The sequence below is a fragment of the Platalea leucorodia genome (genome assembly GCF_965183815.1).
Source record: "Platalea leucorodia genome assembly, chromosome: 1".
In the NCBI taxonomy this organism is placed as follows: domain Eukaryota; kingdom Metazoa; phylum Chordata; class Aves; order Pelecaniformes; family Threskiornithidae; genus Platalea; species Platalea leucorodia.
Window position 1 is genome coordinate 160,112,387 of NC_138823.1, and position 12,467 is coordinate 160,124,853.

The window sequence follows — 12,467 nt, forward strand, 5'->3', positions numbered from 1 at the left end:
ACATTTTTATAGCGCCTTTTGTCAAAAAAGAATTTCCACAGCTTGCTTCCAATGCCATCAACTAATAGAAAGATGCTAATTTACAACAAACTGAAGCCTTGGTCCTTTGATACAAGCTTTATTTTTCTTGCTCCTGTCTTCATTTCAGAAATTGAACAGTGCAGTTAGAGGGTATGAAATGAGGAATACCATCGCTCAGGATTTTGAAAAAGTAGTCCAGGACACAGTAGCAGTTTGCAGAGCTGATGTTGATGCTATCTGGTGACTGAACTGGCTACTGGAAATGGCTTCTTGGTTGTTTCCAGCTGCTCCTGCTTCCTTAAAACACAGCTGGCAACCTATTAAATAAATCTGAATCCAGTTTTTAATGCAGATCCAACAATACCACATGCGCACGAATAGGGGGTCGTCTATGTGACTGCAGCACGTTGGCCAACAAAGCACGAGGAGGTTGGTGCTTCGGCTGGGGAGCAGGTGCACATGCTCCAAGGACCCAAAGGGCTGTGCTAGACCTCCTGCCCTGCCCTGGTCCCCAGGTCACCTTCCTACAGGAACCAGGGTGGATGGGACAAAGGCACCCATGAGGTCTCATCTCCCTGCCAGCATGGACGCAGCAGCTGTAACCCCCCTCCCGTCTTTGGCAACCTCTTCCCTCCTGTTTCAAAAATCTAGTGGATTCAGGTTGCTGAAAGATTACATGATCAAAATGTCATGGGACCTCGCAGCTCCTCAGGAGGGCAAGGGCAGGCCCACACCAAGGATGGCCATCAGGTCCCTAAGCCTGCCTCTGCAAATGCCTGCTCACACAGCTCGTGCTGTCTGTGGGAAAGCAATTCCATCTTGGAGAAGAATTTGTAAATATAAAATTGTTATCAATCATAAAAATTCCAATCTGAGATTGTCAGGAAAGGAGCCCAACATAAGACTCTCAAAAAAGCCTCCTGTTTTTTTTTAAAGCTAATTTCATGCAAGTCATTAGATCTGCTGCTATGAGAATGCTTTTGGGAATCAGGCTGTTTATTTAGGTGTTTAAGTGCTGATCAGTGAGCAAAACTTTAGCCAACCATTTAAAAAATAGTGGTCCATGCATTTTTTTGTTTTTTGCTGTCATCAATGACACAGATCCTGTCCCCTACTCACCCCAAAGTGAAGTGCATCCTGCTTAAAGTAGCATTCTTGTTTTAAAAATATTTTTAAACTCCATTCAGACTGCAAAGATGTACTGAACAGGGTATAAGAAAGCCATTTAGACTGAAAGACCAACTGTTAATATAATTTAGTAGACATTTACATATGGGTTTTTATACACTTGAAGATATTGGAACAAATGTTAGATATCTTTACCACGTTACTAGAAAACAATTTCTCATGCTACACTCATGAAAACATAGAATTGGTAAAAATATTTGCTTTCAGCTTCTGTTTCACATCCTATTATGGCATGTGTTTCACCTAAAAATGAGCTGGAAAGACTCCAGAAGAAAGTATAGATCCTAATTTAATTTTGGCAGCAGTTATACTGAGTTTGCCTAAAGGTAAAAAGTACGACTAAAGCTGTAGCTTGCTTTTATTCCTTTTAGCCTGCATGGGTTTTTAAACTAAGAAAAGCTGCATCCAATTAATATTTTTTGAAAGTAAAAAATGTGTTGTGGAAGATACTACATTCCCTTTCCTACCTTGATTTTTAGTAAGCAGAGGAGCCAGATGAGGGATGTCAAGTAAAGAATTCTGTGTGTTAACTAGTCTGCATATGGGAGAGTTATTGAAGCTTAAATGTACATAAAGGCCAATAGCATCCTGGCTTGTATCAGCAATAGTATGGCCAGCAGGACTAGGGAAGTGATTGTCCCTTTGTACTCGGCAGCGGTGAGGCTGTACCTCTAACACTGTGTTCAGTTTTGGGCCCCTCACTACAAGGAGGACATTGAGGTGCCAGAGTGTGTCCAGAGAACAGCAACAAAGCTGGTGAAGGGTCTGGAGCACAAGTCTTATGAGGAGCAGCTGAGGGAGCTGGGGTTGTCTAGCCTGGAGAAAAGGAGGCTCAGGGCAGACCTTATCACTCTCTACAACTACCTGAAAGGAGGTTGTAGCGAGGTGGGAGTCAGTCTCTTCTCCCAAGTAACAAGCGATAGGACAAGAAGAAATGGCCTCAAGTTGCACCAGGGCAGGTTTAGGTTGGATATTAGGAAAAATTTCTTCACCGAAAGGGTTGTCAAGCACTGGAAGAGGCTGCCCAGGGAAGTGGTTGAGTCCCCATCCCTGGAGGCATTTAAAAGATGTGTAGATGTGGTGCTTGGGGATGTGGTTTAGTGGTGGACTTGGCAGTGCTAGGTGAACAGTTGGACTTGATCTTAAAGGTCTTTTCCAACCTAAGCGATTCTATGATAAAAGTCAGGAAGAACAAGCAGAATAAGATACTTTGGGCCCAAACAAATCCAAATCTTTGTGTCCAAGAGCTAAACGTGTTGTGGGTGCTTGGGTGGGGGTTCTTCTGTGACAGGCACACAATCAAGTAGAGTTATTCGTGATGCAACCCTTCCCTTGCCCAGCTTCTCCCAGAAAATGAAGGTTTTGCAATATTTTGTACTGTATTAAATTTTAAATTTATTTACAGGAAAAATAAAGAAGGTGGATTGACAACTTGTTCCTGCCCTTCGCTTTGTAAAGCATTGCGATGCTTTCTGTCGTCACTGTTTTGTCTTTCAAAGCTTCATTGCAGTAATCAGGCTGCATGAGGTATCCGGTAGCTGCAATGGAAAAATAATATAGTGCTCTGACTTCAAACTGTCACCCATATAATTCAGAGCCAAACTGCAGCACCTCATAGAGAATTTAAAATTATTCTCCTAACTACAGTGCCTTGTGCCCTAAAAACATCAACCATAATCAAGATAAAAGATAACTGAAGCAGCACAAGGAAGATTTCTGTGTAATGTATCTTATAAATTAAGAAAAAGCTTTTGAACTCCTGTTATTCATCAGAAAGAAATGTCTTTGGATTACTTCACATTCTGGTTAGAAAGATACTAGATGATATTATGAAATACCTACATAATATTTTTTATTGTTTTGGCTTTATGACATCAAAGCAGTGCTTTCTATCAGATTATCAGAATCCTTTGAGTTAATTAGAGGATAAGAAATTTTTGTAAAGAAAAATATTAAAACCAATGTACAGACATCACTTTCACATTATTTTATGCTTGCTTTACATAGCAGTTCTAGTCTAACGTAAAATGGCAACAGAAGCGGTCAAGCTCAGTATTATGTCTCTCTCTGTACAGGAGACCCAAAATTTCTGGTGTCTTCTCTTTTGGTGTGCGTATTTGATCAAGACTTTACCTACAACATTCTTGCAATACATATGCCGTTTATCATGGACAGCACATAAAGTCCAGCACTGAGCACAACTAATGGCATGGAAAATAAACCTTTGATATGTCAGGCAGATATCCCCACATTGAACGCTGTGCTTATTTTCATCATAACACATTCAACGCAGAGGAAAGAGAAAATATCCTGAAAGAAGCATGAAGAATGGAAACATCCCTACATAGGTTGAAGAAATTGAAATTGCTAACTCTATAGAAGACATAAGGAAGGAAGACATAAGCTCTACAAGATAACGGAGAGGAAACAGAAAAGAGTAAAAGGATGTTTTCACCCTTTCATTTTTCCAAAACAACAGGGAAACCAGTGAAACCTAGAGGAAAGCTGTTTAAAAGTGAATAAAAATATTTTTCCCAATGAAATCAGAATTAACACGTGGAACTCCTTGCTACTGGACACAATGCAAGACAAGAGCTTCCCTCTCTCCCTGCTGGATGTTATAATAGTGTTCAAAAGAAGAAATACTTCTTAAGACAGATAACTGGAATGTCCTGGGGGACTAAGATAAAGATTTTTTTTTAAAAGAATTCACTTACTCCCAGGGTAATAACAATCAATGGGGATTTTGCTGTTGGCTTTGTGTGGCTCAGGATGTCACCTGAAACTTTCAGCATAAGATAAAACCCCTTTAGCCTCAGGTATCAACACACCACTAACTTGTGTGCTGGGAAGAAATCTCTGCTGGTTTGCAACACGGTTTGAAGCAATCAATTCTAATACATTTGATATCCTTGTGTGACACAACTAATATTGGAGAAAAAATATTAGACTGGTTGGACCACAAGCCCATGACAGAAGGAGAACTTTAAGTCAAAGATTAAGTATCTAGTAAAATTAATTTATACGGTAAGATAAATGTTTAAACTAACAAAAAAATAAACTTAATTCACTTAAAACATACAAGAGCCTTAACACACTGACTGATTTAAGGAGGATTCATTTAAAATGTCTTTGCACCTGCTTAAAGGCTTCTGAATTAATGTTCTCTACCAAACTGACTCAGAGTGGTATTAAGCAATTATGCTGCAGTAATTAAAATACTGTTACTTTTGAATGGATTAACTTATGATCCTTTTCAGGAATCTACTGAAAATAATCTCTTTAAGACCACTGCAAATGTCACAGTGACCAACTATTTGCTGAAGAGGTGAGTGAAGTTCCTATTTCTACACAAACCAAGAGAAAATAAATGAATATGAATTAATCTGCATTTTTACTCTTTCTATTTACTTTCCAACTGTAGGGTGGCATTCTAAATTTATATTCTTTTTACCCCATCATTTCTAACATGTATAACTTGTCAACTGAATGAACGACATCACTCAAATTTAGCATCTCCAAGCATAAAGTTAATGCCTGGATGCGTATTACTTTAAATTATTAGTACATTGCAGAAGTGTGAATGTTTCCTACACGTTAGAAGGCAGTCTTCCACACTGCAAGGTTAGCTCATAGAATTTAACTACAAGAGAGTAGTTAACATGGAAAGTTTGGTCACTTAAAATGGAGATTTTGGTCAACAAGAACCAGCCTTCATGTACAGACAGGCACAAAATCTTGCCTTGACACCTTTTTAAATTCCAAATCAGCCCAAAGTTCCTTGGAGTCTGAAAAAACAGTCACAAAATTGAAGACTCAGTGAGTGGGGAAATATAACTACAAAACAACATGCTACTCTCTCCTCATCCAACATAATGTACTTCACTGTTTTCTGTTTTCAAAGCCCCTTCATGCATCTAAAACAACCGGCACATATGATACAGGACATATGGGATAATTCTGCTCTCACAGAGTAGCATCTAGAGGCCACATACATTTAATACTACTTAGCTAGGTGCTCTAGGAACCTAAGTTTAAATAGGCGAAGTCTATTTTAAATGTCACACAGGAAAACTGACAAAGCCATGAGTCAAACTTGGGTAGCTTGAGCTCTGTTTCAATGCCTTAACCATAAAATCATCCTTACTGTAATTATTTCACATCAGGTAGACTATTATAGCTTGTGACAATAGGGAGAGAACAGATCCAAAATGCACATTGTCCTGCCATGAACTGCATGTCTAACTAATCTGTTTATTGGCAGAGTCATGGTCAGCTTCAACATGATACTTCTTATTTGAACTCATACTTCCTTCTGCAAAGGCAGACCTATGGCTACTGTAAAATCCCTTTTGCTGGATAATAAGGAAAAACAGTTCTTGTATGTATCTTGGTCTGTACATCTGCCGTTGTATATTGCCAATGTACATTGGTAGGATTCAATACTGCCTCATCTTGTGCAGGACTTTCTGTGGCTTTTATAGATGGCATGATCTAGTCTGCCTTAGACAGATGCCAAGTAGATTCAGCAGAGAGATGCAGGTACCCATGAAGACATAAAGGAAGATAAAATCTGCCTAACTTCAGGGATTATTCTCCAGAAGCTTTTATGGTGTGCTGGGTGCTCCCAAGTCCAAATAGAGTCAACCAATGCAGTCTGTACAAGTTCCTACCACTTCTAGTGGAATCTACCATTTCCACCGAGCACAGATAGTCAACAAACAGCCAATGTCAGATATCTTCACCCACTCAAGATCTGGTCTGTTAGCTCTTTGAGGGTAATGGCAACACAAGCATGCATTCAAATTAGACCATCAGTAGATTAATATGGGAATAAAAAAAATAAAATGCATGGTGAAAACAATCTTGGAGAAGAGACCATCCTCCCTCCCATTCCTACTGATAAGCCAGACTCTGGCTTCCTTGTGCACATCCTTCTAAGTCTCTGAAAGCCCTCTCCTGCTGCAGGGCAGCACAGCCCAAAAAGGAGGACTGTAGCATTCAATGACTATCGCCTGGATGCTGTTCTTTATAGTCCTAACCGCGTCCAAGTCCTTGGGCTCTTCTACCTAAACCCCAATCACATAAAATTTCTTAAGCAACAGCCACCCATTTCACCACACAAGCCTTATGAGAATATATGCTGGCAAATTAAGTTAATCATTTGAGGCAAATCCAGACTTCTGTAAGGTTAGGCAGTCCTTGAATGGTGCAGGACCGCCTCACTCTCGTATATAAATGGGGATTCAACTGCCTGAAATCAATCTACATGCACTTTAAGGTTCCTACCTACTTTCTGTCAATTATCTCTTGAATCAAGAGTGCATGCGAACATTTGTATTGGGTTTACATGGCAAGGTTTTGGTAGCAGCAGGGGAAAGAGGATTGCAGGGGTGGCTTCTGTGAGAAGACACCAGGAGCTGCCCCCATGTCGGACAGAGCCAGTTCCAGATGGCTCCAAGACAGACCCACTGCTGGTCATCAGCGACGTTGGTAATGTCTCTGTGACAATATATTTATAAAAGGGTTAAAAACGCTGTGCAACAGATGCGAGAGAGGAGTGAGAAAACGTGAGAGAAACAGCCCTGCAGACACCAAGGTCAGTGAAGAAGGAGGGGGAGGAGGTGGTCTAGGCACCAGAGCAGAGATCAGCATGGTGATGCAGGTTGTTCCCCTGCAGCCCATGGAGGTCCACGGTGGAGCAGATATCCACCTGCAGCCCATGGAGGCCCCCATGCTGGAGCAGGTGGATGCACATTGAAGGAAGCTGCATCCTGTGGAGAGCCCAAGCTGGAGCAGGCTCCTGGCAGGACCTGTACCCTGCAAAGAGGAGCCCATGCAGGAGCAGGATTTCTGGCAGGACCTGTGGCCTGTGAGGGACCCATGCTGGAGCAGTCTGTTCCTGAAGGACTGCACCCTGTGGAAGGGACCCCCGCTGGAGCAGTTTGTGAAGAACTGTAGCCCATGGGAAGGACCCATGTTGGAGAAGTTCATGAAAGACTGTCTCTCGTGGGAGGGACCCCACGCTGGAGCCGGGAAAGAGTGTGAGGAGGAAGGAGCGGCAGAGATGAAGTGTTATGAACTGACTGCAACCCCCATTCCCTGTCCCCCTGCGCTGCTCAGGAGGAGGAGGTAGAGAAATCAGAAGTGAAGTTGAACCTGGGAAGAAGGGAGGAGTGGGGGGATAGGAAGGTGTTTAGTTTTTTTTTGTTTGTTTGTTTCTCACTATCCTACTCTGTTACAATTAACTGGTAATAAATTAAATTAATTTCCCCAAGTCAAGTCTGTTTTGCCCATAATGGTAATTGCTAAGTGATCTCCCTGTCCTTATCTTGACCCATAAGCTTTTCATAGTATTTTCTCCCTCAGTCCCACTGAGGAGGGGGAGTGATAGAGTGGCTTGGTGGGCATCTGGTAGCCAGCCAAGGTCAACCCACCACAACAGTCCCACAGTTTAATCAAGGACATCTTTTTTAAGTCTTCAGCGTAAGATACTTCCTTAAAATTTTTTAACTTCAATTTTTCGGGGTGTCAATGATAGGAAAGTTTTGTGCTGAACTGTATATTAATTATCTACATATTTATATGGTGTTACACATCACATTGGACTGAAAGCCTCAAAAAAATACACAGATTTAGCTTCCCAACATGTCCAGGAAGTAGAAAAGTATTACCTCTTTATTTATATGCTAAGTAAGTGGTTGAGGTCTGTAACAGAGTCACAGCATGTAACGAGGGTTTGGAAATGTCAGATCGCGAACACAAATAGTTTTGAGCATGATCAAGCTCTTCCTGGAAATACACACACAGAAAGACCTCTCCCTTCTCCCCTCCATTTCTAGTGCTCTCCAATTCCATGCAAATATTTTGGAGATAGCCCTTCCCAAGCCAGTTTTGTTTTACCACTGGCATATGAAACCTGGAAGCTGAGGACTCTGAAAATGAAAAACTGCAATGAGAAAAAGATTCCCTGCTGTTTTGTCCAAGTTAAAACTTGTCCTTACTACACAGAATTAGCATGCCCATCCTTGTCCATGCAGCATCCTGAAACAGATATGATAACTGTGTTTTCACTTTGGGATATCAAGGAAATCTGAGGAGCATTGTACTGGAAAGGTCTTGGCATTTTGCAGTTATCATTCTTACATCAACTGCAGCAGAAAAATGTGTCATCAATTAAAAATCAGTTCTAAAGCTTGTTGCTGATTGACTATGCATTATTTAATGAACACTCTGCCAATTTCTTCTTTTGAAACTCATAAAATGCAAACTTTGATGTTCAAATAGCTTCCATTGATGCATTCTGTTATGAGTGTTGTTCTTAACGCATATGACATGATTACGCCAACTCTTATCAGTTCTTCAAAAAGCGTAATAAAACCATAAACTGCTCCTCACCAGTGAGCTTACATAATAAGAACTAGTATTTTAATTAGGCTTTTCTTATTGCTATTTAAATATAGCTTGATAGCAGGTGGGAAAAAAGAAGTAAGACAAAAAACCTCAAAATATTTTCATTCTCTCCATCAAATGGTTCATGTTCGCAATTTAGGAAAGAGACAGATACAATTATGATGGAGGAGTGAGATAAAGAATTTTTAAATCAACTTTTTTCTTTACAAAACCAAAATGTCATTATTAAAACCGGTGATGAACCAATGAAACTCTTCCACATGATCAACACATTTCAGAGAATCACATCTTGATAAATTATTGACAGAAAAGGCTACAGTTTCAGTTTTTCATACCAGGGTTTATCTTTGCTTTAATTCAAAGTAAGAAGCTAACTCCTTATCAAGCCAAGGATTTAGAAGACATAGCAGTTTCTGAAGGTACACAACAAATAGATAAGACTTACTTTAATTCAACTTTACCCTGCCCAGAGATGGGCAAAAGTGGTGTCTAGACCAAAGTGAGGACTACACCAGATTTAAAATGATTCTGCAGGCAGGCTTTCAGGACAGAGAATTTGAAAACACCCCAGGGAACCACTAAAACTAGACAATACAGTAGTACAGATTGATGCATGTAAGAATCATGCTGATCCATAAACACATCAAAACCAGTATTCATGACTTCTCATTGGAGATCGAAGGCTTGTACACAACTCGTATCAGTAGTATAAGAGATTAACTGCATGGAAATCAATGCAATGAAAGGAAATGTAATTGATTCTGCAAAGGAAAACCGTCAGAGTTACTGTAAAAGACAAATGAAAAATCTGCTGTCTTTAGTGGCTTTCATTACATATCTAGGAAAGGAAGTGCAGAAGAGTCACCGCTTGTGAATTGGGCAAATCTCCTTATTTTAGCCATATGTTTTGGAAATTGCTAATATTCCTTGTAAAATAAACATTAAGAACTTAATTTTGCTTTCATTGCACATGATCAACAAAGAGACTAAGAAGTCAGAGAGAACGGAAAAGCATTCCTTCATGTCTTCAAATAAAAAAATATTTTCTGTTTCTATGAACAGTGTCTAGGCCCCATTTAAGAGCTTCTAAGAGAGGATGTGGCTCTCCAGGTCTGTGGGTGACTTCTCCCTGGGGCTGGGGGAGGCGATAGATGATCACCTCGCCTGCAGGAGGTGGGCATGGGTGGAGCATGTAAAGGAGCAGTAGATGAAGGTCAGAAGACTCTGCAACATCAGAGGCGTCAAAAAGGCTGTTGAAGGATCTTCTCTGAGACCCTGCAAGAAAGCTCTGCCAGTAAATGGGAGACTCCTGTGAAGGCGAAGGCTGGAAGCTGGTGACTTCAGGCACAGTGAGGAAGGGTCCTGCTCTGTTGACAGATCTGCAGCTACAGACCAGGTTTGGTGCCCAGGTGCTGGGGCTGGGAGCTCTGTCCTGCCTGGGGAGGAGAGCTTTAAACCCAGAACAATGGAGGAGGGAGATGACAGCCCACAGTCAGGCAAGGAAGTGGTAGACCAGGCTGACAAGAAAAGGGAGATGTGGACAAGAGAGACTCTGGTGAACAGAGCTGAAGGAGGCCCACCTCAATGCACAAGAATAAGCAGCTGAGCACAGAACTCCATGGGGAAAACTTTCATACTTTTCGTGGGAAACCATCACAGCTGGGTGCCTCTCTGTGCCTGTACACTAACACATGCAGTGTGGGGAATAAACAGGAGGAATTAAGGTTTGTGTACAGTTGTAGAGCTACAATCTCAATAGGATCATAGAGATGTGGTGGGACAGCTCATATGACTGTAGTGCTGTGATGGATGGATACAGGCTCTTTAGGAAGGACAGGCTGGGATGCTGAGGAGGGGGGTTTCCTTTTATGTGAGAGAGCAGCAGAGATGCACAGAGCTCAGTGATGCATGAAGAGCCAGATTAGAATTTATATAGGTCAGGATTGATTAGTGGGCAGACCAATGTGGGTGGTGGTGTGGCAAGTGTCTGCTACCGACTGACTGATTAGGAAGAAGTAAATGAGGCCTTCTTCATACAGCTGGAAGAAACCTCACATTCAAATGCCCTAGTCCTGATGAGGGATCTTAACCATTATCTGCTGGAGGGACAACAACTTGGGCACAAGCAACCCAGGAAGTCTGTGGAGGGCATTGATGACAATGTGCTTACACAGGTGATCAAGGAGTTGATGAAGGGAGATGCTCTGCTGGACCTCACACTTTCAAACAGGGAGAAGCTTCAGGGGAAGGTGAAAGCTGGGGGCAGCCTCAGCTGCACACACCATGAGGTGGTGAAGTTCAGGATCATGAGAGGAAAGATCAGGGCAAAAAGCATTAAGCCCTGGACTTCAGGAGAGCAGACTTTGGCCTGTTCAGGGACTTGCTTGGAAGAATCCCATGGGATACAGCCCTGGAGAGAAGAGGTCCAGGAAAGTTGTTGGATTTTCAAGTATCACCTCCTCCAAGCTTAAGAATGGTCCATCCTGACGTGTACGAAACCAAGCAAAGGAGGCAGGAGGCCTGCGTGGATAAGCACATTGCTCCTGACACAACTCAAACATTACAAGGGACTGTACAAGAGGGAGAGGCAGGGACAGGTGACCTGGGGGGAATATAGAGACATTGTCTGATTGTGCATGGATGCGGTTAGGAAAACCAAAGCTTGTCTGGAGCTGAATTCAGTGAGGGATATGAAGGGTAATAAGAAGGGCTTCTATAGGTACATCAGCAGCAGCAGAAAGTCTAGGGGAAATATAGACCTGCTGCAAGTAATATTATTTAGCTATTAAGCATGTTCTATAAAGCCTATATATTGCAACTCCTTGTTAGGAACAGTAAAGGTTTTTCTAAGATTATCATTCTTACTAAATCACATTTGTGGTGTGTCTACAGTATTCAGTAAAGTCTGGAGACCTTTTCTCCAAGAAATGTTAAGGCTCTCTTTGGAAAGCAGAAGAGTTTGTAAGATTCTGTGGTTTTTAAGGTCTTTAGAAACAATCCAAAATTGTCAAAACCGATACTCGAGATAAAGTCCCATATAACGGGCTATAGGACTCATGACTGAATTCCATGATCTAGAGACACATTCTTAAACTTTTTTCCTATTGAACTGGGCACAGAAGAGATTTTTTGTCTTGCTTCTGCAGCTTACGTCCTTAAGTGCATTAATATTCTTCTCAGGTTTCTATAAGCTTCTCTACATTTTTGACATCATTGCATCATTACAAATGCAGTGCATTTCCATTTGTATTCTGTGAGGAGGCTAATCCACAACAAGTACGGGTTCTAATCACACCTAGAATCTGCCAGGGTCCAGCCAAATAAGCAATTATCACGATTCTGGAGATTTAAAAATATATGTTTCAAGAAAAATATACTGTCCTATTTTCTGTTCTTCAGGGAAGAAAAGAGGGTTTATTTCACCTCAAAGAGAACCATGTCTGCTTGGATTTCCTTGCCCTGGATTCTAACAGGGTTATTTTAATTTATAACTGCCTTGTTATATTAAAGAATGTATCAGTAAATGTACCATTTAGTATGGAACTCTTATTCTGCTTTTAAGTTCTGCTTGATGGATTATCTTGTATTCTGTAACCTAATATCACTGATGGTTATGTAGGGCATCACTATAAATTAGATTATTTAATGTGAGATGATACAGTGTTTCATTTTAAGTATTTTATTGTGTTATAGAATGAATATCTGCCTAAGGAGAGCACAGAGATTACTTGTCAGCGTAAAGAAACTGGCAACTGGGATTCAGGGTTCCTAGAGGTACACAGCTGACCTTGGACAGTGAGCTATTCAGTGTAATATTCCTCTTTAATACAAAGTTTAGTAATAGA

General features: G+C 41.1%; 1 protein-coding gene across 1 annotated transcript in view; it reads right to left on the reverse strand.

The window, feature by feature from the left end:
- DPP6 (dipeptidyl peptidase like 6) overlaps positions 1-12,467 on the reverse strand; it is a gene marked incomplete at both ends in the record, with an annotated part of 418,985 nt that overhangs the window by 89,004 nt on the left and 317,514 nt on the right. The window lies entirely within an intron of this gene.